The sequence below is a fragment of the Mixophyes fleayi genome, chromosome 2 (assembly GCF_038048845.1).
Source record: "Mixophyes fleayi isolate aMixFle1 chromosome 2, aMixFle1.hap1, whole genome shotgun sequence".
In the NCBI taxonomy this organism is placed as follows: Eukaryota; Metazoa; Chordata; class Amphibia; order Anura; family Limnodynastidae; genus Mixophyes; species Mixophyes fleayi.
Genome location: NC_134403.1, coordinates 178,318,878 through 178,325,168, shown reverse-complemented (window position 1 = coordinate 178,325,168; position 6,291 = coordinate 178,318,878). Strand labels below are relative to the sequence as shown.

General features: G+C 35.5%; 1 long non-coding RNA gene across 1 annotated transcript; it reads right to left on the bottom strand.

The window, feature by feature from the left end:
- Positions 1-994: 994 nt before the first annotated feature.
- On the bottom strand, positions 995-4,649 carry LOC142140255 (uncharacterized). Its single transcript, XR_012688359.1, has 4 exons — positions 4,596-4,649; positions 4,445-4,516; positions 4,280-4,330; positions 995-1,058 (listed from the first exon to the last, which is right to left on the bottom strand). It is a non-coding gene; the product is annotated as an uncharacterized LOC142140255 (long non-coding RNA).
- Between the last annotated feature and the right edge of the window lie 1,642 nt (positions 4,650-6,291).

Here is a 6,291-nt window from a genome sequence, read left to right as displayed (position 1 = left end):
GTGAAATTAGTATTCCATTTCACTTCGAAATACTGTAACATTGATAGTGCTAATGTTGATAAGGAGACAACATATCCTATTGTTGTAATATTGAAAAGGAGACAAACTATAATATGTATACATTCAAATTTTTGACTGCCTTAACAATGTATGTCTAAGTCAATAATTCTATAGTTTATTACCTGAAAACTCTAGTTATGGCTGCAATTTTAGATTATACAGTTTTTTTTTTATTTAAAAACTTAAAATCTTCTAAAGGATAAAATAAATAAATAAATAAATAAATATATATATATATATATATATATATATATATATATATATACATACACACACACACGGTGAGACACACACACAAACACGGTGAGACACACACAAACACGGTGAGACACACACATACACATGGAGACACACACAAACACATGGAGACACACACATACACATGGAGACACACACATACACATAGAGACACACACAAACACGGGGAGACACACACATACACATGGAGACACACACAAACACGGGGAGACACACATACACATGGAGACACACAAACACGGGGAGACACACACATACACATGGAGACACACAAACACGGGGAGACACACACACACACATGGGGAGACTCACACGCGGAGACTCACACACACACACATGGGGAGACACACACAAACACGGGACGACACACGCGGAGACTCACACACACACACATGGGGAGACACACACAAACACGGGACGAAACACGGGGAGACACACACACACACGGAGACACTCACACACACGGAGACACTCACACACACGGAGACACTCACACACACGGAGACACACACACGGAGACACTCACACACACGGAGACACTCACACACACGGAGACACTCACACACATGGAGACTCACACACACGGAGACTCACACACACGGAGACTCACACATTACAGCCATACATCCTATAGAGAAATAAATAAATACCAAATAACATTGTAACATAATCCTTTTGGATGATGTTATCCTCTTGCTTTCACTTCCTACGCATTTTGATCCACGATGCTTCTGGCTTACCTAGAATTGAACGTAAAACATAGAAATTAGGATACATTTACATTCATATAAGAAACGAAAAAAATAAAAAAAAAATTCACAAATATGCATTTTTAATCCTGAAAAGTAGACATTACTGTACATATGACATATTTATGTTTTAATGTCACTAACCTATTATCAGTTATATACGCTTTTTAAAAAAAATTACTTTCTTACCCTTCTTCCTCAGATGAGACAGGGTTGATGATTTCCTCTTCTGGATCTTCCTGTAACAATCTTCTCCTTGCTGACTCCGGTCTTCTTACTTCCACCATGGGGGTGTGGAGTGCTGCTGGGGTGTTGCTGGAACAAATCCAGAAGTGTTCCTATCGGTTAATGGGACTGAAACATTACCCTGTGTTCGCCGGACTCTCAGCTCTTCACCAATATTCATGACATGCATTGACAGCATTTGCAGATGCATTGACTGTTGTTGTTAAATAAGCATCTGTGCCATGGATTGAGTCATCTGATAATACACTGCTGTATTCTGCTCCATTGCAACAGCCATTCGCGCTTGAATGTTGTTATTTTCTTGAATAGATGCAGATATTTCACTGTGCACTGTGATGAGTCGCTCCAGTAACGAATTGGTGGTATTACGGGAGCTTCGTACCTCTTCCACAACAGACGTCAAACGGTCTACCGAGTCACCAATTCTCTGTACTCTGTCTTCCATATTTCGGCGAGATGTTTCCTGCCTTCCTTCCATCTTTCTGGCAAAGTCTGTGATGAAATGAAACAGAGTGCCTTGTTCGGGCAGACCGTGCACCAGTTGTGTTGGAAGACTGGTGCCTGTGGATGGTACCCTTGCTTGAGATGGACCTTCCCCTTCAGTGGTTGGAACTTGAAGGTTGGGGAAGGCTTGCTGTAGCATCTCAAATCTTGTTGCAGCATCTTCGTGGACCAAACTGTCAGCTGGAGAAAATGTCAGTGATTCACAGTCATGTTCTAATCGCTCTGTAAAACAAAAAAAATATTTCCTACATCAATTATTCAGATATTACATTATATGATTTTCATGTTAAAAATTATTTGAGAAATGCATGTATTCTGTTAAAACAAGTAAAAAAAAAAATTATTCACCGGTTACTGAGCCGACAGGAGATGCTATTTCTTCCATGGCAGCTTGAGAATAAAAGGTTGATACTGGTGTTACCACCTGTTCCCTTGGGATGATGGATTCTAAAACATACAATAATAAAAAAAATAATAATATTGGCAATTAAATATACCATGTGAGACATTTCATTCTATAAAATGATACATGTGTACAAAAAAAATATGTATATTCCTATGGATTGGTAAAAAATAATGAGAATATATTGCTAGATATGAGCAAGGGTTATTGATGTTCCCCCTTCACGCATCTATTCAACGGGTCGGGCTTCTATACATAAATTAGATAAAATAAATTATATATATATATATATATATATATATATATATATATATATATAGAGAGAGAGAGAGAGAGAGAGAGAGAGAGATAGATAGGTATATAGATAAAAAAAATGACACATTAAAAAAAAAGTTTGCCGAGACCAAACAAAAAATTAATTCTGTGTAAACATTACCTTGCTGTACATCAGCAACAGGTTCCGAGACGTGTACCTCAATCACTCTTCTCTTGTGAGCTGTAAGTTAATGTTAAAATACTATTAGATGCTATTACTAATTTTTTGCCAGGATTTAAATAGTGATCAAGAGTGACACACAGGAATAGTGAGTGAGAGAGTGTGATAGTGAAAGGGAAGGATAGAGAGAGATAAAGCAATATTAAGATAAAAACAGGGAGAGTGACAGTGAAAGAGAGTGATAGTGAAAGAGAGCGAGAAAGAGAGAGAGTGAAAGAGAGAGAGAGTGAGAGAGAGAAAGAGAGAGAAAGAGAGAGAGTGAAAGAGAGAGAGACATTGATAGACCTAAGAGTGACAGTGATATAACAAGAGAGAGAGTTATAGTAAAAGAGAGAGATGGAGATATATGCATATTGTTTTACAATGCAAATATAATTACCTTTTTTAATTGGTTCCACACTTTTGGCAGGATGAGTAGGCTTGGTTAAACGGCTTACATTTTCTGTAACAAATAATTATAATAAGCTTTACAAAATGTACTATATTTAAAATATATTATATAAACTTGATCACAATTTATACCTTGATTGGAAGCCGTTCTCGCAACTTCCACTACGACTTGTCTTGGCATAAGCAATGTCACACCTATAATAAAAATAAAATTTATTTTTATTTATATAGAAGCAATAACATTACATTTTAGTTTTTTGTCGATTCTATGGAAATATTACATTCATTGCATACAGATAGTACCAAAAATATCAAATTACATTTTACATTGGAAGAATATTTTTTGGATAGATATTAATTGCATGCAATAATAATAGTAACAAGTGTAACATCAATTCCGGGTACTATAAGACAAATGATATACATTTCTATCTCACTATTACCAAATTATAAACATGTAAATATGTATGTGTATATGTAGATATGTATGTGTATATGTAGATATATATGAGTATATGTATATATATATATATATATATATATATATATATATATATATAGATAGATAGATAGATAGATAGATATATACACACACTTGTACGTTAATTGACTGGTATTGGAATTGATCCTAGTGTCTGTGAATTTAGACTGTAAGCTCCAATGGTGCAGGGACTGATGTGAGTGATTTCTCTCTACAGTGCTGCGGAATCTGTGGCACTATATAAAAAAATGGTGATGATGATGTATGTACATACATACATACATACACATATATGTTTGGTTAAATTTTGGTGTAAAACATTGATAAATAAAATAATAAACAACTTTCAGGAAAACTATTATGGAACAAGTTTTTTTTTTATTTAACATAAGGGATATTTTTCATAAAAAGTGTTATGTGTGAATAATATTGCTTTAGTTTCTAAAAGGTTAAGGGCTACATTTACTAAGCTGTGGATTGGAGAAATTGGGGATGTTGCCTATAGCAACCAATCAAAATCTAGCTTTCATAAAGCTAGAATCTAATTGGTTGCTATAGGCAACATTCACACTTTTGCAAACCCGCAGCTTTGTAAATCTAGCACTAAAGTGTTATCTGGGTGTAATGTGTAGTGTAAAGTATATAATATATGGAGCATGTATACATGCATGTGTGCATCTTTAATATCATACCTTCTCCTTCTACACTCCTCTGGCCCTTGTGTCCTTGAGAATAACCCAAATCTAAAATACATTCAAAGAAACATTTTTTAGTACATCTGTATATAAGATTTTAGCAAGGCAAGAAAAAAAAAAAAAAAGAAAACATTTATTTATTATTATACATTTGCCATTTACCTCCTGATTTGGATTTTCTCTTCCGGGGTACTGCTTCACTTTCATGTCTTCTCCTTTGTGCTGCATCTTGTTCTGCAAAATTGTAAAAAAAAGTTTAGAAATTTTTTAACATTTAAATCACATCATTACTTTTAGAGACAATTATACATACCTCGTGGCTGGAACGTGGATGGATCAAGGGTGTCCACTGTCCCTTCCACAAGATCAGTACTGAGAATTTGCCGCATCTTCTTCTCCCAAGGCTTAAATTGTAGGTGCAGTGGCTTGCCACCACCAGTTCCCCTGGAATGACGGGCAACGGCTGCCATCTTTGCCTTCGTGGTGCGCTTGCAGTCCCGAAAGCGTTTCATGCAAACCGCAACTGATCTGACTCGAACACCTACTGCGGACACAGCAGAGGCAATCTGGGACCAAATCTTCTGCTTATGCTTGAAGGACGCCTTCAGCGATTGGGCACCCTTCAGTGTCTCGTAATGTTGCAGTACCCCAGCGACAAGGACTTCATTCTCCTCAAGTGTGAAGCGCCTGGATCGTGTTACAGATGGTCCTTCTTCGTCATCAGATCCACTCTCTGTAAGATGTTGCTGCTGGGTGCTTGTGCTGGCTTGCACGCTGCTCACAAACTGCTACCGCCTTATTTCTTCTTGGCGCTCCTCAGGTCTGTCTCTCCATTCCTCGCCACTGCTAACAATTTCTTCTTGGGTTCCCTGTGTAGAAGAAGAAGAAGAAGAAGAAGAATCCCTGCGCTCCCTATACATGGCTACTCTAATAAATTTTACTTGCTAAAACAAATAAAAACTATTGACTATTTAACAACACTTGCCTAAGGTTACAGTACACTAGTATGTTATAAATATACTACTACTATAATACACTAGTAATAACAATTAATTAAACTACACAAGTACTTGACAAAAAAAAATATGCAGTTGTATTGAAAAAAAATTATAATATAATTTTTAAGGGACCGAACTAGGTTCAATACAATTTATGTAAACTACAGAAAAGTAAATGCTAACTAATTACATTTATTTAAGAAAAAAAGGACAATAATGCAATTGTACAAATACAGGAAAAAAATAATCTAACACTAATGAAAATTTATGCAGTTGTATTTAAAATAAATTATTATATAATTTTTAAGGGACCAAAGTAGGGTTAATACAATTTATATAAACTACAATTAAGTAGTAAATGCTAACTAATTCAATTTATCAAAAAAGGACAATACTGCAATTGTGAAAATACAGGACAAAAAAACAAAAAACCAATACAAATATTTTAATGTGTGTGTATGTGTGTAAATAAATATATATATATATATATATATATATATATATATATATATAGATATATATATATATAGATATATGTGTGTGTGGTGGGTGCAATGTAATAAGTGTGGTATGTCTGTAGTATATTGTTGTGTGTATTGGTCAGTATTATAAAATATATATGATTATTATAAAAATGTAATTTTTTATAAAAGTTAGTTTTATGTGTGTGTAGCGCAGTGTAGAGTCAACTCACTAATCCAATTTCGAAGATTAGAGCAATGGAGAGCAGTCAGGAGTCACAAGCCTTAGGAGTCACAAGCCACAGCAGTCACCAACCAAGTTAGCCAACAGCTATCAGCAAATGACAGTTTGCTGATGGCTGCATTCATTTTTAATACTGAACTAGCTGCCTAAACCACTTCCTAGATTTCAAACTCGCTAGGACCAATAGTAGAGCGCGAGGGGGAGGATGCAAGCTTAACATTTGCATTGAGCGAGTTTGTTTTTAAAACGAGCGCTCGAACTGCAAAAAACGCGAAATTTTAACGCGTCTCGCAAACAATTGAATAC